This window comes from Trachemys scripta, chromosome 14 (genome assembly GCF_013100865.1).
Source record: "Trachemys scripta elegans isolate TJP31775 chromosome 14, CAS_Tse_1.0, whole genome shotgun sequence".
NCBI classification, from domain to species: Eukaryota; Metazoa; Chordata; order Testudines; family Emydidae; genus Trachemys; species Trachemys scripta.
The window spans coordinates 21835862-21847963 of NC_048311.1; positions in this window are offsets into that span (position 1 = coordinate 21835862).

Genomic DNA, 12102 nt, shown 5'->3' on the forward strand with positions numbered 1-12102 from the left:
CTGAAATGTCTTCCCAGCTACCAAAGAATCTAAGCTTCCTTTAGAATAATGTGCTGGCTCTTTTCAGTTGTGAGGAGCCTTCCCAATGGGAATGGATGCACAGCTGGCCTGTGACCCCTGCTTTGCAGAAAACTGCCCAATCGCACAATGTCAACACTAGTGATGGTGCTTTGTTAGGGCTGGCGGAAGAGCATTGCCCCTCTACTGAGCAGTAACAGGTGTCCAGAGCCTTGTAGCTCAGCTTCCCAGAGAAGGAAAAATTACTGCTGCAGACCCGGATCCACAAAGGTATGTAGGCTCCTACCATCTATTGATTGCAATGGAAGTCAGGACTCTGAACACCTTTATGGATCTGGGCCAGGCTGCTCATACAGGCCACTCTGTGCAGAACCTTGCACAACCAAAACTAACTCAACCCTTGCACGCATGTAGCGGGGAACAAAATCACTTGGCAAACTGTAACTGCACCAACTACCATGCCAGTAGAAAAGGAGCCAATTCAGATTAGTTTGCAAATAAGGGCAGGTCAGTAGGAAAGTACAAGATGATCCTTGTTCTTTATTGCTTCTCTTTTTGAGAGAGAGAGTCTTAGATCCTTGGTCTTGGCTTTGCTTCCAAGAATCTGGCCATGAGCTGGGGGCATACTTGTGTCATTGCCCTGGCATCTTGCTGCATTGTTGGTCTGGCTACAGCTTCTGTTGGTGACAAATTACAGGGTCTAACCATGGCCATCACCTGGCTTAATGTCAGATCCCTGCTGTCCTAGGGACCTGTTCCAAGCTGATGTAGTCCCTAAACTAGAGGTTCCGTCTCCTCAAAGACTGAGCAGCCTTGCCCGGTTTCTTCCTCTTTAGGGACCATCCTGTTGTCAAAATCCTAGAAGCATGAAATGTGACTGCACCAGAGTATGGCAAATCCGGGGCTGATTTTTATTTAACCCAAACTTCCCTATTTTGGGAGCACTGATGTGCTGCTAACAGTTTAACAAAGGGCACCCACAAAAAATGTCTCCTTATCCTATATAGAAAATAGTAGGTGACCTGTAACTAAAGGCTATCATAATGCATACACTCAAGAGCGCTGGGTTAAGAGTATATGGGCAACTTTAATTCTGGCATTGTCTAACTTTTGAATACTTGGCTGTACAACTGTAACATTCTTCTAACATCATTTTCTTGTGTGTAATAATAAAGATTGAGATACCCTCCCCCATGGAGAGCAGAGAGACAGCCTGACTGACATCTCCAGGAGATTCCAACTCCTGGGAAAGAAGGGAAAAATCTTAAAGCATGAATTTTTCCTTTGCTACTAACAAGTGCTAAAGATTCAGACACTCCAGCGCATTAAAAGCAGAGAGATGCCCGGCTGCAGCATATTTCATCCCACAAGAACATGGGAAAAATAACTTTGGTGCAGAAGACTCTTGTATTGCCATGTTTTCTTTGACAAGTTAAACTGTCGACTAGGAAAGAAAAGTCCTTTAAGAAGCTACACTTAGCAAGGAAGTTTGACTACCCCAAGGAATTAGAACTAGGGTGTGGTCCTGCAGCCTCCAATTAACTACTAATCCTCAGGAAAACCTGCAGGGAGTGGACAGAATCTGGGGTCCTATATAATGCAGGCCCAGCTCACTCCCACTGTGCAAGAGGAGCGGTATCATTAAGAGAGGGTGTGCTGCTGAAGGAGAGTTAGGGCAAAGCCTTAACGATGGCACCAGATTGCTATCGGAGGAGAAATTTTTGTGACCAGACCCGGCCTATGTTAATGGAGGAAGAGGAGAGAGTTCCTTTTGTGGTGCATGGGTGGGCTGATTAGAACTGAAATGCTCTGTTAGAGCCCAGAAAAACCTGTGTTGCTACTGCAGCATCAAGGGGAATGCCTAAATCGACAGACAACAGGGTTGTGGGTACCATCTCTGTTAAAGCTGACATGGTTTCAGATGTATGCACGCTCTGGTGGAATGGGAGCTGATATGGCTTTTATCAAATCTGGATTTTACAGTTGAAAAAATGCACTGTCTCATGGCAAAGGTTGAATCAAACATGAAAACTGCTTAGTCCACTTGAATGCAGTGGCTGATTGGACTGCAGCAAGGAAAAGAGACGCAACAGGTAATTCCTGCTATTTCGACATTTCTGTGACCATCAGGGTCCAGACACCCCAAGGGGAGAGCAGAGGGATCTGAAACCCAAAGAATATGCAATTGAATCAACTGGTTGTAGACAATATTATTGTGTATAAATATGTCAGGTTAGGTCTCTCATGAAATGTAATGTTCTGAGCCTGCTGGCCATTATGAGAGAGGTTTACAAATTGTGGGTATGAATTTATATCTATAAAACTATGCTCATAATTTGTGCTGAAGCATTCAGCTCCACCTTACTACAGAGAGGAGATGCAGCGATCAGTCAGGGAGAAGCAGCCTCTCCAACCATGGAGCAGAGCTCCAAGTACCTAGCATTATGCACCCCAGGGAAAGGTGATGTTGGACCATTAAAGTTAATGGGAAAACACTGAAACAAGTTGCAATGGAAAAGGAAACTCTAGTGGTGGAAAACTAAGAAAGGAGGGATCTTCCCCACCCTCATTAACCATAAGTCAGCAAGCTATGGGGGGCCGGGGGATATGCACCAGCTTAAAAACAGGCTCTTTGGCATAGAAAGCTCCAAAACGTGATGGGGTAGATCCAGCATCCAAAAACATTTACTGGCTTTGTTAGTTCAGTTTATTCACTGCCTTGGATTATACTTTATCATGACTTCAACTTTAGTTTCAAGAAATCTTTACATTGCCCAGCGCTTCCATGTTAAGATCTTTGCTTTTATTTCTGAATCGCTGACTGCTTTGAATATTCAGTCTGAGAGATACTCAAGCAATCGCATAACTAGGTATCTTATTCCTTAATTAATAAAAATAAAGTTAAAAAAGGTACTTACAGACTTTTTTTATGAAGGACATGAACTTCTAAAGGCAAGCATAACTGCCCCTCTTCTCATGTATTCTGCCCTGCATGTCAATGACCAAGCTAGCGGTCAATGCTTTGCAATTGTTGCAATGTGTTGTTAACTTCTTCTTTATTCTGAGGAAGAAGAATATATTTACAGCATAAAACCTCAGACAGGCAGGCAGAGGTTCACTGGAAAACAGAGGCTACAGTACCAAGGGTGCCCCTGGCACTTCTCATTTCTGCAGTCTAAGCCTTAATGCTATTCAACAACAACCTGTCTAGACTTTCCTTGGGGAAGATCCGGCCTATGCAGCATAAACCCATGCCCTGTGGAACATTCTAGTCTTGCAGAAAACAGTCTTCCCAAATGATGCCAGCAGCAAAATAACAATCCTTCCCACTAGAACCTCATTCACCACCAGACAGTTCTCAGAGGGGCTGGGCTCGGAACTGGGGGTCAGGACTGCGGGAGGATGGGATCAGGGGGTGCCCGGCTCAGAGGGGCTGGGCTTGGAGCTGGGGGTCAGGACTGCGGGAGGATGGGATCAGGGGGTGTCCGGCTCAGAGGGGCTGGGCTTGGAACTGGGGGTCAGGACTGCGGGAGGATGGGATCAGGGGGTGTCCGGCTCAGAGGGGCTGGGCTTGGAACTAGGGGTCAGGGCTGGGGGGATGCCCAGCTCAGAGGGTCTTAGCTTACCCAGAGCCCCAGTGAGCCGCGTCCAGGAGCTCCTGCCACGTGGCCCACCGGAGCTCGCAGCCCCGCCCCCTTACCATGCGGCTCCGAGCGGGAGGACCTCAGGCCCCACTTGAGCCACACCGCTGCCTCGCTGTCCAGGGCCGCTCCTGTATGCGGCGCGCTGAGGCGCTGGGGGATGGGGAAAGGCGGAGCCTCCAACATTCTCGTGGAGGCCCCTGTGGGGCCCGGGGCTTGGGGCAAATTGCCCCACTTGTCCCCCCGGGCGGCCCTGATATCATCTATTTAGAGAAGAGAGGAGCCCAAGCCACAAAATACGGATCCAGATTTTGCACCCCACAGGGTTTGGGGTGTGTGTGTCCAGATCAAGGGTTTTGACTCCGCTCTTTACAGGCATGGGGCCAACTACAAAATTCAGATCCAGAATTTTCTCTCTCCCCGTCCACCCACACTCCAATGTTTGGGACAGGGAAGGGACTGGAGCTTGGGTTTAGTTTGAACCCACACCTAATTTGAAGGAAGACTGCATAGAAATGATTTTCCAATCACTACAGCTACATTTCAAAGAGCAAATGGCTATTTTTAAAGTCCCTTACACGTAATAAATATCAACCGTTAACAGCAAAGCTGCAATCTCAAGTGTCTGATAACCTGGTGTGAGACACAGGAAAGGCAGCTCAATATATAACACTTAGCACCTATATGGTGCTTCCTGTCTTCACAGCAGCGCTGTACAAATGTTAACGGGTTTATCTTCTTAGCACCACCGAGAGACAGGTAAGTACATTGTACCCCCATCCTACGGCTGAAGTGAATTGTCCCAGGTCACAGAATCAAGTCAGTGTCCGGATTTCCTGACTCCCATTCCTGTGCTCAGATCACTAGGGCCACAGAGTTGCTGGAAGGGAAGTTCTGCTATCGGTGCAGAAAACGTGCATGTTGTGTGTGTTAAACCACTGTAACCATGCAGCAATCAAAGCCACTGTCCTACAGGAGCTTCCATCACAAATCCAGTTGTAACCAGTTCAATCATAGAATCATAGAATATCAGGGTTGGAAGGGACCTCAGGAGGCATCTAGTCCAACCCCCTGCTCAAAGCAGGACCAATTCCCAACTAAATCATCCCAGCCAGGGCTTTGTCAAGCTGGGCCTTAAAAACCTCCAAGGAAGGAGACTCCACCACCTCCCTAGGTAACGCATTCCAGTGCTTCACCACCCTCCTAGTGAAATAGTGTTTCCTAATATCCAACCTGGACCTCCCCCACTGCAACTTGAGACCATTGCTCCTTGTTCTGTCATCTGCCATCACTGAGAACAGCCGAGCTCCATCCTCTTTGGAACCCCCCTTCAGGTAGTTGAAGGCTGCTATCAAATCCCCCCTCATTCTTCTCTTCTGGAGACTAAACAATCCCAGTTCCCTCAGCCTCTCCTCATAAGTCATGTGCTCCAGACCCCTAATCATTTTTGTTGCCCTCCGTTGGACTCTTTCCAATTTTTCCACATCCTTCTTGTAGTGTGGGGCCCAAAACTGGACACAGTATTCCAGATGAGGCCTCACCAATGTTGAATAAAGGGGAATGATCACATTCCTCGATCTGCTGGCAATGCCCCTACTTATACAGCCCAAAATGCCGTTAGCCTTCTTGGCAACAAGAGCACACTGTTGACTCATATCCAGCTTCTCGTCCACTGTGACCCCTAGGTCCTTTTCTGCAGAACTGCTACCTAGCCATTCGGTCCCCAGTCTGTAGCAGTGCATGGGATTCTTCCGTCCTAAGTGCAGGACTCTGCACTTGTCCTTGTTGAACCTCATCAGGTTTTTTTTGGCCCAATCCTCTAATTTGTCTAGGTCCCTCTGTATCCGATCCCTACCCTCTAGTGTATCTACCATGCCTCCTAGTTTAGTGCCATCTGCAAACTTGCTGAGAGTGCAGTCCACACCATCCTCCAGATCATTAATGAAGATATTAAACAAAACCGGCCCCAGGACCGACCTTTGCGGCACTCCGCTTGAAACCGGCTGCCAACTAGACATGGAGCCATTGATCACTACCCGTTGAGCCCGATGATCTAGCCAGCTTTCTATCCACCTTACAGTTCATTCATCCAGCCCATACTTCTTTAACTTGGCGGCAAGAATACTTGTGGGAGACTGTATCAAAAGCTTTGCTAAAGTCAAGGAATAACACATCCACTGCTTTCCCCTCATCCACAGAGCCAGTTATCTCCTCATAGAAGGCAATTAGATTAGTCAGGCACGACTTGCCCTTGGTGAATCCATGCTGACTGTTCCTGATCACTTTCCTCTCCTCTAAGTGTTTCATAATTGATTCCTTGAGGACCTGCTCCATGATTTTTCCAGAGACTGAGGTGAGGCTGACTGGCCTGTAGTTCCCCGGATCCTCCTTCTTCCCTTTTTTAAAGATGGGCACTACATTAGCCTTTTTCCAGTCATCCGGGACCTCCCCCGACCGCCATGAGTTTTCAAAAATAATGGCTAATGGCTCTGCAATCTCATCCGCCAACTCCTTTAGCACCCTCGGATGCAGCGCATCCGGCCCCATGGACTTGTGCATGTCCAGTTTTTCTAAATAGTTCCGAATCACTTCTTTCTCCACAGAGGGCTGGTCACCTTCTCCCCATATTGTGCTGCCCAGTGCAGCAGTCTGGGAGCTGACCTTGTTCGTGAAGACAGAGGCAAAAAAAGCATTGAGTACATTAGCTTTTTCCACATCCTCGGTCACTAGGTTGCCTCCCTCATTCAGTAAAGGGCCCACACTTTCCTTGACTTTCTTCTTGTTGCTAACATACCTGAAGAAATCCTTCTTGTTACTCTTAACATCTCTTGCTAGCTGCAACTCCAAGTGTGATTTGGCCTTCCTGATTTCACTCCTGCATGCCTGAGCAATATTTTTATACTCCTCCCTGGTCATTTGTCCAATCTTCCACTTCTTATAAGCTTCTTTTTTGCGTTTAAGATCAGCAAGGATTTCACTGTTTAGCCAAGCTGGTCGCCTGCCATATTTACTTTTCTTTCTACACATCGGGATGGTTTGTTCCTGCAACCGCAATAAGGATTCTTTAAAATACAGCCAGCTCTCCTGGACCCCTTTGCCCTTCATGTTATTCTCCCAGGGGATCCTGTCCATCTGTTCCCTGAGGGAGTCAAAGTCTACTTTTCTGAAGTCCAGGGTCCATATTCTGCTGCTCTCCTTTCTTCCTTGTGTCAGGATCCTGAACTCGACCATCTCATGGTCACTGCCTCCCAGGTTCCCATCCACTTTTGCTTCCCCTACTAATTCTTCCCTGTTTGTGAGCAGCAGGTCAAGAAAAGCTCTGCCCCTAGTTGGTTCCTCCAGCACTTGCACCAGGAAATTGTCCCCTACACTTTCCAAAAACTTCCTGGATTGTCTGTGCACTGCTGTATTGCTCTCCCAGCAGATATCAGGGTGATTAAAGTCTCCCATGAGAACCAGGGCCTGCGATCTAGCAACTTCTGCTAGTTGCCAGAAGAAAGCCTCGTCCACCTCAACCCCCTGGTCTGGTGGTCTATAGCAGACTCCAACCACGACATCACCCTTGTTGCGCACACTTCTCAACTTTATCCAGAGACTCTCAGGTTTTTCTGCAGTTTCATACCGGAGCTCTGAGCAGTCATACTCCTCTCTTACATACAACGCAACTCCCCCACCTTTTCTGCCCTGCCTGTCCTTCCTGAACAGTTTATATCCATCCATGACAGAACTCCAGTCATGTGAGTTATCCCACCAAGTCTCTGTTATTCCAATCACATCATAGTTCCCTGACTGTGCCAGGACTTCCAGTTCTCCCTGCTTGTTTCCCAGGCTTCTTGCATTTGTGTATAGGCACTTAAGATAACTCATCGATCGTCCCTCTTTCTCAGTATGAGACAGGAGTCCTCCCCTCTTGCGTTCTCCTGCTTGTGCTTCCTCCCAGGATCCCATTTCCCCACTTACCTCAGGGCTTTGGTCTCCTTCCCCCGGTGAACCTAGTTCAAAGCCCTCTTCACTAGGTTAGCCAGCCTGCTGGCGAAGATGCTCTTCCCTCTCTTCGTTAGGTGGAGCCCGTCTCTGCCTAGCACTCCTCCTTCTTGGAACACCACCCCATGGTCGAAGAATCCAAAGTCTTCTCTCCGACACCACCTGTGTAGCCATTCGTTGACTTCCACGATTCGACGGTGTCTACCCAGGCCTTTTCCTTGCACAGGGAGGATGGACGAGAACACCACTTGCACCTCAAACTCCTTTATCCTTCTTCCCAGAGCCACGTAGTCTGCAGTGATCCGCTCAAGGTCATTCTTGGCAGTATCATTGGTGCCCACGTGGAGAAGCAGGAAGGGGTAGCGATCCGAGGGCTTGATAAGTCTCGGCAGTCTCTCCGTCACATCGTGTATCCTAGCTCCTGGCAAGCAGCAGACCTCTCGGTTTTCCCGGTCAGGGCGGCAGATAGATGACTCAGCCCCCCTGAGGAGGGAGTCCCCGACCACCACCACCCTCCTCCTCCTCTTGGGAGTGGTGGTCGTGGAACCCCCATCCCTAGGACAGTGCATTTTTTGCCTTCCAATCGGTGGAGTCTCCTTCTGCTCCCTTCCCTCCGATGGGTCATCTAGTCCACTCTCCACATTAGTACCTGTAGAGAGAACATGGAAACAATTGCTCACCTGTATCTCCATTGCTGGTGCATGGACGTTCCTCTTTCTCCTTCTGAAGGTCACATGCTGCCAAACTCTTCACAATCCTTCTGTCCCTGCTGCGCCTGCTCTGAATCTTCAGAACATTGTGGCCGTAGAAGCATCTCCTGACGTCTGTCCAGGAAATCTTCATTTTCCCTTATGCAACGCGGAGTCGATATTCGTTTCTTTAGCCCTCAAACTTTCTCTTCCAATATGGAGACCAGATTGCACTTTGCACAGACAAAGTCGCTTCTGTCCTGTGGAAGAAAGATAAACATGGTACAACCTGTGCAGGTTACAACAGCTGATCGCTCACCTTCCATATCACCGTCCTCTTAAAAGCTTCCTCAACTGTTGCAGGAACTACTCAGAGAAACCTGCAGATGAAAGCCTCAGTGAGCTCTCCCCAGGCAAACTCCCTCTGTTAGCCTCTGCTGTTCGCCGCTCCACTTGCCACTGACACCCCTCCTTTCCTCTCTGCCTTCTTGCTTGTAAATGGGGGGGGGGGGAATAGAGCAAAAGGAAATGAGGCATCAGATAAGAAAAAGGAAGCAGAAGTGTTTGGGTATCACTGACAAGGCAGCCTTCAGAGGGAAGGTTGTGGTCCCCGGGGGAAGCAGATTTTGCTTTTCGGTGCCAGTTAGAGAAAAGACGTGAAACAGATTAAGGGCGAAAGGGGCAGTTATGGGGATGTTGCAGGTGCCCTTCACCAGGGTGATTCTTCTCCTTCCAGGTAAGAGGTTTTTATTCCTCCATTCACACCAGAACCACTTTGCCCGGAAGGTCAGTCACCCCACGCTGGAGTTTCTCTCCCTCTCCTGCTCTCTCTCAACTTCAGAGCGGAGAGAACCTAAGGGGGCATCTCCCGCTCTCCAGCTGGGGATTTACGCTGTGTAACTCAGCAGTAATGCTGCTAGGCGTCATGTGCATAACCCCGCAGGATCCAAATGAGACCTGAGAAATGCTTATTAGCAGGGCTTGGGGAGTACTTGCTTGGCATCCTGCCATCCAGTGCATTGCATGGAATGGCATGTATTCAGCATGACACAGGGAATGAGGCCCTTGGGACCAGACTGCTGATGGGGGCTGCTGTCCCATATCCCTCACTCCTGGGGGTGTGGAGCAGGGTGTTGAGATTTGCTTTGTTTTTCAGGCTATTTCTCTGCCTTGGCTGCCCCGGCACTGACTGCCCCTAGGGAGGTGAGCGGGCCCCCGGGGGACACGGTGTCCGTACCGTGTCAGTACAGTAAAACAGCTCAGGGATCTCAGAAATACTGGTGCAGAGGAGCACAGTGGAACAGCTGCTCCAAAGTTGTTGAGACTGAAAAGTCAGAGGTCAAGGTGAAACGGGGCAGAGTCTCCATCATAGACAATCACACCACAAGCACATTCACTGTGACCATGGAGAACCTGACTCTGGAAGATGCTCTGATCTATTGGTGTGGAATAAATATGAAAGGTGGAGGTGATCCTTATTCCCTTGTTAACTTGACTGTTCTCCCAGGTGAGTCTCTGCTCTGATCTGCAACCTGGAGCCAGGGCTGGATTAACTCTCCTGTGGGCCCGGGGCTATGAGATTTTGTGGGGCCCCTGTATACAAGTCTTTTTCCTAATTTAAAATAAGATGATCACAATTATGGCATCGAGGGTATTAACACTATACTAAACTTGCCTTTTAGTTAACATAAAGCCATTCTGTGGTTACATTTCAGTCTTTAAACATGTAAAATATAGTTAGGTTAATTCAAAATAGCTTATTTCTTACCTTAGAACAGCTGTTATATTAGTTTCTTTCAGGAGGGAGTTTTAGATAAGTAAATAAATACATACAATATTTTACATTAAACTACTGGAACATTACAGGGACCAAAATTGTCACACATTGAACTGTCGTCCATGTCGGTCTGTTCTGAGCAAGAACATGAACCAATGAACAAAGTATGAATTGACAGTAGCCTTGTAAATATGTAAAAGATGTAGCTAGTAGAAAAGAGAGAATAGGATAGTAAGCAACATGTGATTGCTTGCAGCATGTGAAAAGCTCATGATCTAGACAGGGATTGGCTACAAAAATTAGTGGACCAGTCATAATGTGTGTGATCTGATCTATTAACCAGTAGTATTAAGTGTAATTGATTCATGATTATGTACATTGGATGTGTGGTATACCCTGTACCCACCCTCTACACTTGAGCCTGATCAACTCAAGTATAATTTATTGGCATACAATCAAAGGAACCTCAGTGATGCCTTCAGAGTCAAGCTGAGTTCTTGGGAACCAAGTGGATAAGGTCTCAAAGGCTACCCCAGCAGCTCATTGGTTACACGTACTCTCTTTCTTGTTCATTTCCACCTTCTGGTTTATAGACTGTATAACAGGGACAGGGGGATAGAACAGAGAACAGGCAATGAGACCCCAAATGAGAGAAATAAATGTTTCAAGTTTCAGAAAAGCTGAAGGCTTTGCAAAGTCCAGCAGGAAATGTGACTGTCCCAAAGGGAGGCAATTTTCTTTTGAGGCATTTTAAAGAAAAGATTGAAAAAAGCTTAGTGAGAAAGGGGCATTTGGGGAGACGACGCAGCTGCCCTTCGCTGGGGTGATTTCTGCTCCTTCCAGCTGAGTTCATGGTTTTGCCTTCAAACCTGTGACTTTATTTGAGCCATTTCACTTGTCCAATTAGACTCAGTTACTTTAATCAATTCTCCCTCTCTCACACACACACACCTCTAGAAAAGAGACACAGTAAATGGGGGGTGAGTGAGGCGCATGGTATATTCCAGTCTTCATGCTTAGAGACTTTCCTCTTCTCCTTCTCCCTTGCAGTTTCCATATTTTCCCCTTATGCCCTCCAGCCTTTCCTTCCTAGCCTCATCTCCACCATGTGCTCCACTAGGGTTCCTAGTACCACACACCCCCAGCACCTCCAGTAACCCCACGTTGAGTAATGATGCTGGGGGGGGGGGAGGGGAAATAGGGAATCTGCTCCTTCTCCCTATTTTGCCCACAGGAGCTCCACTCTTCTTTCAACCCTGCCCCCCACCACCTCCATGCTGACCCCCCCACCTGCACAGCTCCCACCAGATCCACTCGGCTGCCCCAATGTTACCAACTCTCATGGTTTTAGTGCAAGTCTCACAACATTCGCTGCTTTGCTTAAAGCCCCAGTTCCTGGATTCTTGGGATGATGGGAGAATCTCAGCTTTCCTTAGAAAAAGAAACGATACGTTTCCAGCACACCCTGCAGCAGAGAAAAATTTGTATAGGTGACCCAAGTGCGCCCTCAGATTTCAAAAAATGGAAGATAAAAAATGAACCCAAAAAGTCATTTTTAAATAAACAAACTCTTGAGGTTTTAAAGCCAATCCCATGGGTGCTGAGCCCTATAGATGATTTTTGAATGCCGGGGGTGGGCGGGGGGGGCGGAGGCGACCATATCCCTGCTGCCATATGAAATAATAAGTGCTGTAGACACACAGGTAGCTGAAGCCTCAGTGGATATGTCTAGACCAGTGGTTCTCAACCTATTTACCATTGTGGGCCGCATATGCAGCTCTCTGTGTGTTATGGGGGCCACATCCACACAATACATACACTACCTGTATGGCCCTGAGGATGTCACAGGGGCTACAGGCTACAGCTGTGTGCTGATTGGGCCACAAGCTGCCTGCGGGCCATGGGCTGAGCCCCACTGGTCTCCACTGCAATGCAAAACCTGTGGCTGGCCTGTGCCAGCTGACTTGGGCTCGCAGGGCTCAGGCTAAGGGTC